At 35.0% G+C, this 13,601-nt stretch overlaps 1 long non-coding RNA gene across 1 annotated transcript in view; it reads left to right on the forward strand.

Moving 5' to 3' along the window:
* The window catches only part of LOC143695326 (uncharacterized), a 58,154-nt gene extending 46,283 nt beyond the window's left edge, over positions 1 to 11,871 (forward strand). Inside the window, exons 6-7 of the long non-coding RNA XR_013184422.1 lie at positions 1 to 6,996; positions 7,076 to 11,871. The exon at positions 1 to 6,996 is cut by the window's left edge and continues 7,136 nt beyond it. This is a non-coding gene — a long non-coding RNA (uncharacterized LOC143695326). The remainder of the gene's footprint in view (positions 6,997 to 7,075) is intronic.
* Positions 11,872 to 13,601: the final 1,730 nt, after the last annotated feature.

Raw genomic sequence — 13,601 nt, forward strand, 5'->3', positions numbered from 1 at the left:
ATATTCTGACTAAAAGAAATGAGCATTAAGAACAGAGGTAAATGGGTATAAATGTTAGATGTGAAAGCATCTGATCTCTGATGAGATCATGAAATCCAGCTAGGATTTGTAAGGATACAAATTTGGCCAGTTGCCTTATTAATGATTTGAAAGTAAATATAAAGTCACTGTAAACAGAATAAAGATGCACTATCTGCTATTTCTAAGGGCAGGGGACTGTGTCCTGAAATGCAGTAATTTGGAGAATAATAGTGTTATATGTGGACAAGTAACTCAACATAACACCTAATGCAACCTCACAGTGGCAGAGTAAAGTGACAGATTACAGATGGAATACTTTACATTTTGGACACATAAGAAGAGGACTTTGGAAAAGGAAGCACTGATTTTGTTATCATAAAATATATTAGAAAGATTGATGTTAAAACTGAGAAGGGCTTGGGAATGAGGTGGAAAATAATTAAAAGACTGTAGAAAACATAGTGGTAGACTACTATATTTCAGTCTGTTTTTCAAAAAGTAGATAATGAGGTGACATTCACAAATATACCCTCTAGAAGGAAATACACGCAAGTAAAAGTTTTTTTAATCTAATTGAAAAAGACACAGAACCCCTTGACATTGAATATAATACATTTAAAAGGACAGAGGCAATTTTTAAGAAGTAAGCATGACTTGCTACAAAAGGTGAGTGGGACACTAGTCACATTGCTTCTTTATAGGGAGGAACCATCAGCCTTATCTTTTTCTTCCAAGATTTCTGACACTTCTCTTGCAAGAATTCATTTTTTTCAGTTACCATCCTCAAGAACTATCACACATTCATTTGCCATTTGCTACTATTTTTCTTTTCTTTTTTTTTACTTTAAATATGGGACATATAGGGTCACTATGGGAAATTATTGAAAAAAAAAGGATGTAGCATATTGTTGTCAGCAATTTCTATGTGTCAAGCTCCTAATAATTATGTGATATATGTTTTAAAACTGACATATTTATTGTTAATAATTCTACCCATTCTCTGGTAGAATATTTTGGTGTTCATTATAGACAACAAAATAGGTTACACAAAAGGAGTGCTGCTTCAAACTATTTCTCAAGTGGCAGTTGTATAATGCATTTAAGAACACTGGCACATGATTCACATTTTCTTGTACTACCACTGTTTTCTTTTCTTTGTTTTTCTTTCCCTTTCTGAATCAGGAGAACTTTATAAGTGAAATGTTCATGTAAGAACTCAGATAGATTCTATTTCTTCATATTTATTATAAAAGGACCCACAAGGTGCTATGTGTTTTCCAATCACATTAAATCAAAATTCTTTCTCTGCAGAGTACATATTCTAAAAAAATTAATAGTGTTTTGATAGTGGGCTTGATTTATTTAGGTATCCATATCGTCTAGTGAGAAAAATTCATTTTTCCTTCATTGCATTGGTTACCACTGACAATTTTTCAGCATCTCCTGCAGGTAAATCACATTACATTTCCTCATTACTACTATATTTACAGTACCTCCATGTTTTTTCTTTCATACTGCACCTACAATAATGGGACTACCATATAAATGATCCTTAGTTGTATCTCCGAAAAAGAAAAACTAGAGTGTTATCAAAAACTATCCCTGATTTGAAAGTAGTTTTCCTTTTAATACAAAGTAATCTGATATTTTCTGTGTCCCTTATGCATAGGATGACTTTTTCTAATATGTTGCTCCTGGTTGCATTTTTCCAGGTCAAAGTCACTTTGATAAATATATCTGGTGTACAAAAAAGTCCATTGTAAATCATTTATATGCTGCAGAATTCCCAATGCAGATTTTTGACAGTAAGAAAATCAAGTTTTATAGGGTCCTGCTGTAAAGCTATACTACAGTAGGTTTCCAAATTCTTGTATATAAGAACATCATAGTAGCCATTTTATTCTGCTGCATCGCTACTGGAAAGACAGAATAGAGTCAAATTTCCTTCCTTTCATTCATCTTCAGGTGAAGTTGCTGCTAGATAACTGGCCAATGAGGTTCTTAATTATAGAGAGATGTTTCCCTGCTGAAAGAATAATTGCCCCATGCTCACCTGTCCAAACATAGCTCTGTTTTCTTCCTTAACCTTCTCTGCCAAACAAAGTCCTTTTCTGCTTAAAACATGGTGAAAATATTCTACCCTTCTGCTATTGGGCTTCTTTGGCATCAACAAAATTTGAGGTACAGATCGGCTTAAGGACAGATTTTCCTCCTAATACCATATCGATTACAGTTTCTTAACACTGGAAAACAATTTTTGTTGATATTCATAGTAGTTTCTTGCCCATTTTTTTACTTTCAATTAGTCATTGCTCATGTTATGGTTGGAGTTCAGTCAGCTAAGTTCCATCTGAATATCAGGAAGAAGTTCTTTACTGTGCAAGTGACCTTTCACTGGAACAGCTTGCCTGGAGAGGTTGTGGAGTCTGCCTTACTGGAGATATTCAAGAACTGCCTGGATCTGGACAGAGGTCCTGAGTTATGTATTCTAAGAAGACCCTGGCTGAGCAGGGAAGTTGGAGCACATGACACCCTGTGGTCCCTTCCAGCCTAATTCTTTCTGTGATTCTGTGATTTACAGGAAACTGCTCACTAAAGACACCAGAGCCAGATTGGTTTTGCAAACAAAATAAAGTTCAGAAGATGCTGAAGATATTTCTGTATGCAGCAAAAATCTGGAAGCACATCAAATGAATGAGATCTCTCTCTCTCTCTCTCTCTCTATATATATATATATATATCTAGATGCATAAAAGTGGGCGATTGCAGGTTTCTTTTTTGGGATGGAGATGAGGGAATTCAGTAATTTTCCATTATAAACTTTTTTCCAGTATATTTAGTCATCACTACTTGCTATCCAGGCCTGCTATGACCATTAATTGGGTAACCATAAAGGCCTTTTATGACTATGGCATAATAGTTAATGAAACTTTTACTTTCATAATTAAATAATTAAAAATTGCAGCAAGGGCTTTTTTTTAATATAAATTTTATGCAGAGTCCTCTTTTTAGGTATTTTTTCCAAGAAAAAGGTATGGAAATATAGCTTCAAATATAATAAAATCTCTAAATAGCTTTGTAATAACAAATATTGCATTAGTAACCTTCAAGAAAAGGAGACCTTAAAAGGGGTTAAGTAACTTAATTTGTTAGTGAAGTACTACTTAACTGTAAATATACTGACGTTAGCAAAGTATTTTAGTAAAGTTGAAGGGTAACTATCTACTGCCTATTGTTTCTCTCTGAATTTTAAATTCATAGCCTCACTTAGAGAGAAATAAAAAAGACAGAAGAACTTGTGCTTTAAAAGATTTCCTCCCTTTTTTCCCCCTGCATTAGAAACTGGAGTAGATATCATGGGAAAGAAAATCAAGAAGCAGCAGATGTCATGTGTCACTTTTACAGTTATTGATACTAAGCAAGTAGCAGTTTAAATCGACAGAGATTCAGTATTGTATGTTTATGGGTTTATTTAAATTGTTAGAATGGAATACTTTTATGCCTTTAAATATTTTATGGCATTTATGGTTGAGAATCTTATCTGTGAGTTGTTCAATTGTAGAGTTTTTTCAGCAGCTTTTATTTGTTTTAACATAGAAGCAAATTGCACCTTTAAACCACAGGTGATACAAGGAAAAAATAGTAGAAAGATAGAATAGTAAATGTGTTTGTGAGAGCACTAAACGTTGCATACATGAAGCAAATACACATATTGAGTATTCAAGGAGTCACAAATAAGTATATAAGTATCCTTATTCACAAATAATGTGAATAAGGAAAATTTTATTTTCATCTGTAAATGTAGCATAAACTAATCCAAACAGAGTATAGACAGCTTTGGTGACCTAATTGTGGCCTTGCATTACCTGAAGGGAGCCTACAAGAAAGACGAGAGGGACTTTTTACAAGAGCATGTTGTGACAGAACAGGGGGGAATGAATAGATTCAAATTAAGAGAGAGTAGGTTTAGATTAGATATTAGAAAAAGCTCTTCACTGTGAGGGTGGTGGGGCACTGGAACTGGCTGCTCAGAAAAGGTGTGGATGCCCCATCTCTGGAGGTGTTTATGGCCAGGCTGGATGGAACTCTGTGCACCTTGCTCTAGTGGAAGGTGTTCTTGCCCATAGCAGGGGGTTGAAAGCAGATGATCTCCAAAGTCCCTTCTAACTCAAAACATTTTGTGATTCTGATTCCAAGAAAAGTTTATTATAAAGATTTGCCATTTTTGCTATGCATTTCTGGCTTATCTTGATTCCCCTTCTCTTTAAGCAAAGACATCATAATTCCTCCATTCGAAGTTCTAATTTTAATCTCTTTTAGGTGAAAAGTCTTTCAGCTTTCTTTGGAGATCCTCCTGCAGTGGTACATGCAGTTGAAATGGATCCCACCATACTCTGAGCTAGTTAGGCTGGCTAAACATGTTTCAGCATGAGTGGCCATTATATTGACCAAAACCTCCAAGGCTACAGTGACAGCCTACATCAGTATCAATACTGGCTGAGAGAACATGCTGAGGCAGCTGTGGTAGATATTGTTTAGTTTAATCTGAGCCACTCTGGAAATTTGGTAGCCATGCAAACACAGAATCTACGTTGTCTATATATTTTGAGACATCTACTACAATAAATCCACTGCAATAGATTCACATGGGAATCATCATTTTGCACATGTGTTTAGGAAATATCCAATTATTTATTGGGGTTTTTAACTCAGATAACATTTGTCCATATAAACTATTTTGACAATTTAAATATATTTGTTTCTAAACTTTTGAGTTTAACAGTTTGCACACTGCCACATGTATATATTTGAGAACAGCAACCTTTTCTTTCATGGATTTACATGCAGTAATCCAGATCTTCAGTGAAGGTGACGCAGATTTGAAAAATTAAAATATAGAGTATTTCTCCTAAACTTATTGCTCCTATTTAAATGTTGGGAAATAAATGTAAAACCTTTACCACTCAGACAATTTATGAAATGTTTGAAATTCACTCACCCTATAAAATAAATAAAGAGGAAATCATCTCAGCAGAAACACCAATTTTCTACTTCAGAAGCATTTTAATTGTCTGTCACCATATTCATTTACTATGCTTTTATGAAACCAATTATATTTGCTTGTTGTGTTGTTAGTTATTTTTAAAGAATATATACATTCTCCATTCCACTCTTGTCTGAAAGCTGTCACTAAAAAGTGTACTAAAGAAAAGAGCATTTTTGGTCACTTTATTTCCTATGTGAATTTAAAGCCTTTCAACCTTTTCTACACTGCATGGGCTTTGCTTCAATTATCCTTAGTCCCTAATATGTTACATTTGTTTTAAATAAAATGAAATCAAAAGGATGCATTGAGGACTATGGTGCTTAAAACTAAGAGTTGAATGCAGCCTGTATTTTGAGATGCCACCTCAGCAAATAACAGAAGTTGCCTGCAATTGGAATACAAAGTTTCCTGCAAATGGGAGAGTGTCCTCAAAGAACATTAGTTTGCATTTTCATCAGACATAATCATGACAAACTGGTGCTAAACTGAATTCAGCAAGCCTAACATACACAGAAGCCTCAAGTTTACAGTACTAAAGTGCATGGACTCTTGTTCTATGGTACCTAAGGGTAGTGGGAGAGGTGGATGAATGCCAGATCTTTCCCATGTCAGACCTGCCATGCTGTGCCCAACACAAAGCCTTGTGGAGCTGGCATGGGCAAAACTGCCATCTCTTCTCCTGAAGTCAGCTCACTGTGCTGCCAAAAATACAAGACTTCTAAGACTAAAAAGGAATCAAGCCAAAAGGAAGCAGGGAGACTTTAAGTCTAATCCCTAGTCCCAAAACAATTTTTGCTGATTTTTTTCTCCTTCCCAATGAATGAGTAATATAAACATGCAGATAGTTCAGGAAACAGGAACCAGAAGTTTTTAAGAACTAGTTTTCCTATTCAACTACTTATTCAAAGTGATGTGCACTTCTTTTTTGCACCCACAGCATGATTTTTCTGTGGTATTCTCTTAGGCAAGAAGGTGAGTCTAGTGATGCATTATGGATTTGTTAAAACATGAATTAGAAATTGTGCTTCTTTTAGTGACCTCAAAGGAAAACCTGGATTTTATTAAAGACATGCAGCCAAATTGTTACTAGCTTTTCATCTTTATTCCCCAAAGCATAGCAGCAAAGAAAAACTCCACTGTTTAAGGGGAAATCATACAATATGGGTTTGCACAAGCAACATAATAGTCCCTTTCCCAAACTTCTCAGAGCCCATTGTGGCAGCCTTTACCCATAAAAAAAATAGTATTTGGTCTTTCTCCACATTATTTGCATCTTCTTTATATTTCTGCAGGAAACGTAATTTCTTTCTTCTTTCTAAAAACCCTGAAATTAGCTGATCTGGGAGTTCAAAGTAAAGCCCCTCATCCTTACTTCCCCCTCCTTTTTTGCCCATAAGCTTCCTCCTTCAAGAAAACTTGCTAAATTTGGACAGGCATTTCCAGGATTTAGGTTGAAAACATTTGGATGTTTCTGTGTTTTTATGGTAGAGAACTTTTATTTTAAGCTATTAATGAAAAATCAGCCTATTTTAAAATGGATGCATATCTAATATTTGGTTTCAAAATCTGAAAGCTCTAAAATTTATTACATTACATTGTCATGAAGTGCTTAAAATGCAAGCCACTGAATCATCTTGATTATTTTCTGGTTTCAAAAATATACTTCAATATAGTGTCTGTCACTTTTCTTTACCATAGGTCAAAAAAGAAAAAAGAATGAGAATATACTGATATACTGACAGGGCTTTGCATACCACTTACTACCTTCACCCCCAGAGCAAATAAGGGTGGACAGTAGTAATGCCTTCAAAACATAAGAGAAGGTTGAGAAGGGTGTTGCAGTTGTCAGTTGTATCAGCTGTGCCACAAACTGCTTGTTTTTCCTATTCTACTGAAGAGATGGAAGAAAAGTTTATTGTGATTTTAAGGTATGCAATTAAATGCTACTTTCCCTTGCAATAACTAAGAGAAATCATGAGTTGCTCAATTTGATTTATTCTATTGCAGATGCAGCTGACCATACTGTGACCTGGCATTGATGGTACATCTGAAGGTAGACAGCAAGTCAGGAGTCATGCTAATTTATTTCTGTATTTGCTGTCTGTAACACCCGAGTTTAATAAATATTCTTTTAATAAACTGATTCATCCACCATTAAATGGTTCTCCTATAGAAACATAGGTATCTGTGCTTATCAATAAAGAGAAACAAGTCTCAGTAGGAAGGCAGATCAAGGATCACAAAACTGTGTTTTTGTTGGTCTCTGATGAGCAAGGAGGCAGATTACAGAATCCCCACATATAAATTTCATGAAAGTTGAATTATGAATTTACATGGCCCTGTTGGTCTAAGTGCACAAAAAAGAACAAAAAAAAATCTTTAAAGAATGTATTTAACCAGATAAGCAGTTAGAACCAAATAGGATGAATCCAGGTATCTTGGGGCATTTAGACAGGCTCCTGCAAAAGGTGGTGTGTAAGAGCCTGTCTCACCTGGTGATCTGGCAGAGGCTGCAATCTGGCTATCACGCTAAAGAGTGCAATGCTCCTGATGCTGGCCCATACTTAACAGTGACAAACATCTGCAAGAATTCAGACTGACAAGAAATTGCCTTCTCTGTGTCTTCTCATCAGTGACACGGGACTGAAGAAGCTGTCAGAATCAGGAAGTTGTGTGATCAGGTCAGACAGGTGTCCCACCACACAGCTGTCCCATCTCCCTCTGTTGAAAATGCAACATCTAGAAAGAAGAAAAGACTGCATTCCTGTCCACTCTATTACATTCTCTTTATAACGATAAATCTAAATTAAGCTGAAATTTTTTTAAATATCACTTCTATAAATAATGAATTACTAATTCCACAATTACATTATGCAACATGAGTAATGCACTACTTCTGATTTAAAGTAATTAAATGAGTCAAATTTCCTTATTAAATTATGCCATTTTCCAAACTTTAAGTTTTTTTTGTTGCTTTTCTTTTTCATTTCCTATAAAGTATTTTTTGAACTGATTATAAATTTGTTCATCCTGTAAGCAACACCTGTAGTTATGAGTGTTTCTAAAAAGTCCTTTCAGATTTTTTTTTAATTTTCTTGTAATTTTGGATCCTCAACTTGACAAACCAAAAAAAAACTTGAATTATAAACAGTAGGAATATTGAAAAATTTAATAGCAGATAAAAATGGATACCCACAAAATTAGAGATTTTTCAGAAATCTTGTCTTTTTGAAAACAAGCTGTGAAGGGAAAAAATAATCTGCAAACCTAGTTTAACTTGTACATACTTCTAATATGGCCAATATAGACAAGAAGGCAGACAAGGGAACTGGTATCCATTCTTCATTAATATCCATCTCCTTCCATAATTCCACAATTTTAAAGCTTCCCAAAATCTCCTGCTTTCACTGACTATCTAAGGAAAAATTCTGGTTAAATGTGAAGTTATCACTCCATTTAGTATACTGCTTACCAGGAATTTAAGAGAGATACTCATGGCTACATATCTAAGGATGTTTTCAAGACTGCTCATCCTATCTTTCTGTCTATTTGCCTAACATATTGTCTAATATGCTGTCATAGAAATTCATCAAGCTTCCTACCTTAGATGACAAAATGCTCCACAACTATGGTGAAGTGACATGGGAAGATTTCTTTACAAATTTGAGTGGCTTTGAAGGGATATGTTTCCTAGTAAAATGATTGCTGATGTCATCTCCTGTTCTTTGTATACCTGAATAATAAAGACTCATATAATCCGCTCAACAACAGGAGAAAAAACTGAAATTATTAGAATATGCCAAAGTTGTCTCTGCAAAATCTAAACCACAAAACTGGAACAATAAACTTAGACCAGCATCCTATAAGTTAAATTCTAGGTTGAAGTGTGCATTTAAGGTATTATAAGCCCAGGCTCAAGACCTTTTTTACTATATCAAGTGATCATGTAACTTGGTTCAATTTACTTCAAAAGTAATAAGGGCTTAGACAAAGTAAAACAAAGCTGTATTTGAAATCATGAAGCAGTGGTTTTCAGTATAGAAAACATGCATATGTATAGGTTAAAAATAATTGTAAATCAAGATATAAACATATTTCTCTAGTTCCCTGGATTCATATTCTCTTTGTTGCATAAGATTTTTTTTCATTAATATGGCATCTTTCTCAGATTTAAATCATTACTGCAAAGAAGCTATTTCTTGAGATGAGAGAAAATATCATATGAGGATTACTGAAAAATCACTCAATGTATCACCTTCATGATATAAATATTCTTGCACCAGAAAAAGTGTTAGTTTTGTTTGTGTTTTTCCTTGTTCAGGAATTAAAATCTTACATGTAAACAAAGTAATAACATTTGCCTAACTAGACAGACAACCTGAGACTTACATTTCCTTACTGGGAAGACTGGCAATTGACTGATATTATGGCAGAGTCTAGAATGAGAAATTTGTTTATTGAACTAACAATGTGTGAATTGTTTACTTCAGTTCTATTCAAAGTTTTAAGCCAGGGTCATTGTTTCCTGTAATATTCAAAGTCTTAAACCTTGGTCATTCTTTCTCCTAAATATATAGATTTTGTCCATAGAAGCATTGCAATGTCCTTGTATCTCTTCCCATTCATAAAGTCATGATCTTCCATAATCAGTCCCCAATCATAATATGTGGTGGACACAAGTGTTACCTCATCATTATAGTTAAAGATGAGATAATACTTTAAAAAACAAGTTCTGAAAAGATTAAAAGATTTGATAGAGAGAGTGACAGAAGACTGAAATTTCTTCCAATAACACATTGTAACATGTTTCTGCAGTCATGCAATGACCCTTTTACAGTAATTTCTCCAGAGAAAACATAAGAGGGAGGTTAGGACACAAAACCAGTTTTAGGAGATATGTTCAATAATAAACCCCCATCATGTCTCTGTACTCACCTGTCATATTTAAAGTAACTGATTCTCTCCTCAGCTCTAGAGAGAGATTCAGCCAAACTAAGATCACCCTCTGTAAGCCTTGCTCGTGAATACAGAGCCACCAACTGAACCCAGATTGTTCATATTTCAGGAATCTTATTTAGACAAGTACAATTATATTAATTATATTAATACTGGGTATAAATCCAGTTATAGAAAACAATTTCTAGAAGTCAAACCTTGAACAGTAGTAAAGAGTTCTGAATTTTCAGATTTTAGAACAGTAGAAAACCAGATGTACTGTTTTAAAATCAAAAAAAACAAAGACAAAATTTTTACTTGAGATATTAGATATACATTGTAGGCAACTGATAAAATATACTGTATCTTCTACCAGTCACATAAGCAGAATATCACTGTCAACTTGCCATTTTATTATTCATTCCTTCATTCACCTCTAAATGCAAAATTTATTCATTTGGCACAAGATAAGGACTTGACTTTTGCACTGAAGTTATACTTCCTAACCAATTGTACACGTTTTCAGCATGCTTAGATTGACTGTGTCATTTATGCAAAACTGTGTCATCAGATGCAAAACTTAGCATCATGAAACTTGGCTGTATTTTTAATTTTGTTCCCAAGAAAATTTTTAGTAATGGAATTTCCTAAAATCTCTTAGGAGCCAAGGCTTATTGTTTTGTATTTACACAGGTCCACTCACATCAATCAGTGATTATCCACTCTACAACTTTGGTAGTCTTTCCTTAGGACAAAAAAAGTGCCTCAATTTTTGGTAAATTCACTATGGACAACATTGCATACTTTCTGGTAGCAGAAGCACATCTCTAGAAAAACAACACTTCGAACTGTTGACAATATTTGGAAAATGTCATGAATTAGAATTACATGGTGCAGAAGAAAAGCCCTTGATCCAGTAAAAGCAACTCCCTACTAAGACTGGGGCTTGCATTTGTTTATCTTATTAATTTAATTTATTCACAGCATGCTGGGTTAGCAAAAGGACTACTTATGTGAAACTGGGTTCAAATTATTTCTTAGGACACCAGTGGGGATGACTTTAATGGTTTAATCTTAGCTTTCTACTTAAGCATGTTTGCATATCTAATCTCTTAAAATTATGTTCAAATTTTTTTTGCACATTTTTTTACATGTAGGTTAGAGCATCTTGGTGTACTCCTGGGCTAAGATGTGATCCTTAACTACTTCTGTATTGAAGCAATGCTCAGTATACAACAGTTTCCTTTGTTTTTAACCACTGGACCTCACTTTTCCTGGAAACCTGTCTGGGCAATGTCATGATCAAACTGAGGAGAGTGCCATGGTACTTACCCGCATATGGCTGGATGCAGAGTGCATGCAACTTCAGGAGGGGGCAGGCTGTAGAAGTAACACAAAGTTTCTGTACAAGTCATCATCTAACCTAGAATTTCCATGAAAAGAAATAGTCTTGTAGAGCCCCATTTGCTGTCTGCTCAGCTCTGCCCCATTCCCAGTGGCCAGTATTCCTCTGCTCACATGACGGAGGTGATAAATTTATACCTAAAGAACATAGTGCTCAGAGTTCTCCTTTATTAAATATTAAACCCCGAATGCTTCTGGGGTGTGTCCTGCCTGGCTTCGTCTGGCCTTGCTGCTGGACCAAAGGCAGCAGCTGTGGTGTTTTTCACCCCAGAGATGCCTTTGGCTGGGTGGGTGCTGCAGCTGGGCACTCAGAACAAGTCCTGGCAAAATAGGAACTCAGTTTACCTTTGGTGGAAAAGGTTCAGAGGACGGCGAAGAGAAAAGGAGCGGGTTCTGCCATGGAGCTTAGATCCAGAGTTTTATTGTAGCATGGTAGACTTCTGAATGTGGTAGCAGCTCCCAGACAGACACCTGGCTGCATGGTCTCGTGTCCTTTTTAAGCCCCGGGGACAGGGGGAGGGAAGGGACAGGTGAGGGCCAGCCAGGTGTGAGCAGGGGAAGGGTCAGGGGATGTGAACCAATGAGCCCAGGCCTGGGGGCATCTGCCAATCACACGACGCCTTGCTGGAAGGTGAAGATTAATGGACAGCTTCCAGGCAAGAGGGAAAAGGGGAAGGGGGAAAGGTTGGCACACCTGGGGGGGATGGGATAGGTGAGACGGGAAATGGCAACACGCTGCAACACTCCTTAACCATTTACTCATTTCTGAGATCAATCTCTAAGCAGCCTGGTGGTCTCCACACACTCCAAGCAATGATTCAGCAAAGATTATTGGAGAGAGGGAGAAATTAATGGTAACTATAATTTTTTCCTGCATAATATGGCTTGGTCCAAAATTACTACAAGTTTACATATTCCTTTGTCTTTTCAGTAGAGATGTCAAGCTAGATGGGAAGGCACACAGTAATGATTGAAACTGATGAAAATGCTAGAAGGATGTTCGCTCTCTTTCTTGTAAAGTCATGGCTTAACTACCTAAATTGCACTTACTGAAATTTCATTTTTATGAGGACTATTTGCTCACAATTGTTCAAAAGCAAAGAAAAAGGAGCATACTGCCATGACTACCTTTCAAAAGTCTAAATAAAAATGATGAAATTATGAAAACTTTAGTTTTATTCCTACTGAGTTTCACTGTGTACCCACATCAGTTGTTATTGTCTCTTTTTTTTTTTTAAGACAGAACACTTGAAATATGAAATTTATTTCCAACATCTTTGATATTGCATGTATAGAAGTATGTGGCTTTCTGTTTCAAATTACTCTCATTTAAACATATAAACATGTATCTTTCTATAAATATATAAACCACTCATATTTGTAACCTTTCTAAAACCTTACGGATCAACCTGTTTTTGTCAACATCTGTTTGACATATTTTGTATGCTTTGTCAGTACATCAGGAAATCATAACTTGTCAATCACTAAACCTTCTTTTCTAATTTTACATAATTACAAAAGCAACCAGATATAAATGGTGTGTAGCTTAATAATTCATGATAATGTTTTAAAGGTCTTTTAAAAAAGTAAATTGATTTTGTAGTATTAGAGGAATCTATTGTATAATATTAATATGTATAACAAATTGCTCTCACAAGAACAAGCGGGTATTATTTTGATTTGATTTTAATTAGATATATATTGTCTCTTCCATGATATATTATGCATAAGTGACTTTTATGCATAATATTTGAAGGTTTATTACACTCAGAAGTTTTAAATGTTATTGATATGAAACTACTATGTTGAACAGCAGTCAAAAGCACACTAATTTTGATATTAATTTTTGTTGGGTTTAACAATGGTAAAATAATATTAAAGGAAGTATTAATTTTAAACCTATGTTCTCATTTGAAAAACATGAAAATACATACATATATATATATTTCTTAAATATATAAATATGACTTTGTATGTAGATTTCTTGTTTGTATGTAGAGGCCAAGTAATGGTTTTGAAATCTATTATGACCAATGCATTCAAGACCAATATATTCTGCTCTCACTTGTTTCTTCTTCATGTAAGCTTTAGTTATTGTTTGTTGAACAAAAGGTTTCTCCACTCAGAACTTTGTTACGATTACAGACTTAGAAAGTACATTTAATTTTCTAGAAATTCATTTCTTCATAATTAT

The sequence above is a fragment of the Agelaius phoeniceus genome, chromosome 1, assembly GCF_051311805.1.
Source record: "Agelaius phoeniceus isolate bAgePho1 chromosome 1, bAgePho1.hap1, whole genome shotgun sequence".
Lineage (NCBI taxonomy): Eukaryota > Metazoa > Chordata > Aves > Passeriformes > Icteridae > Agelaius > Agelaius phoeniceus.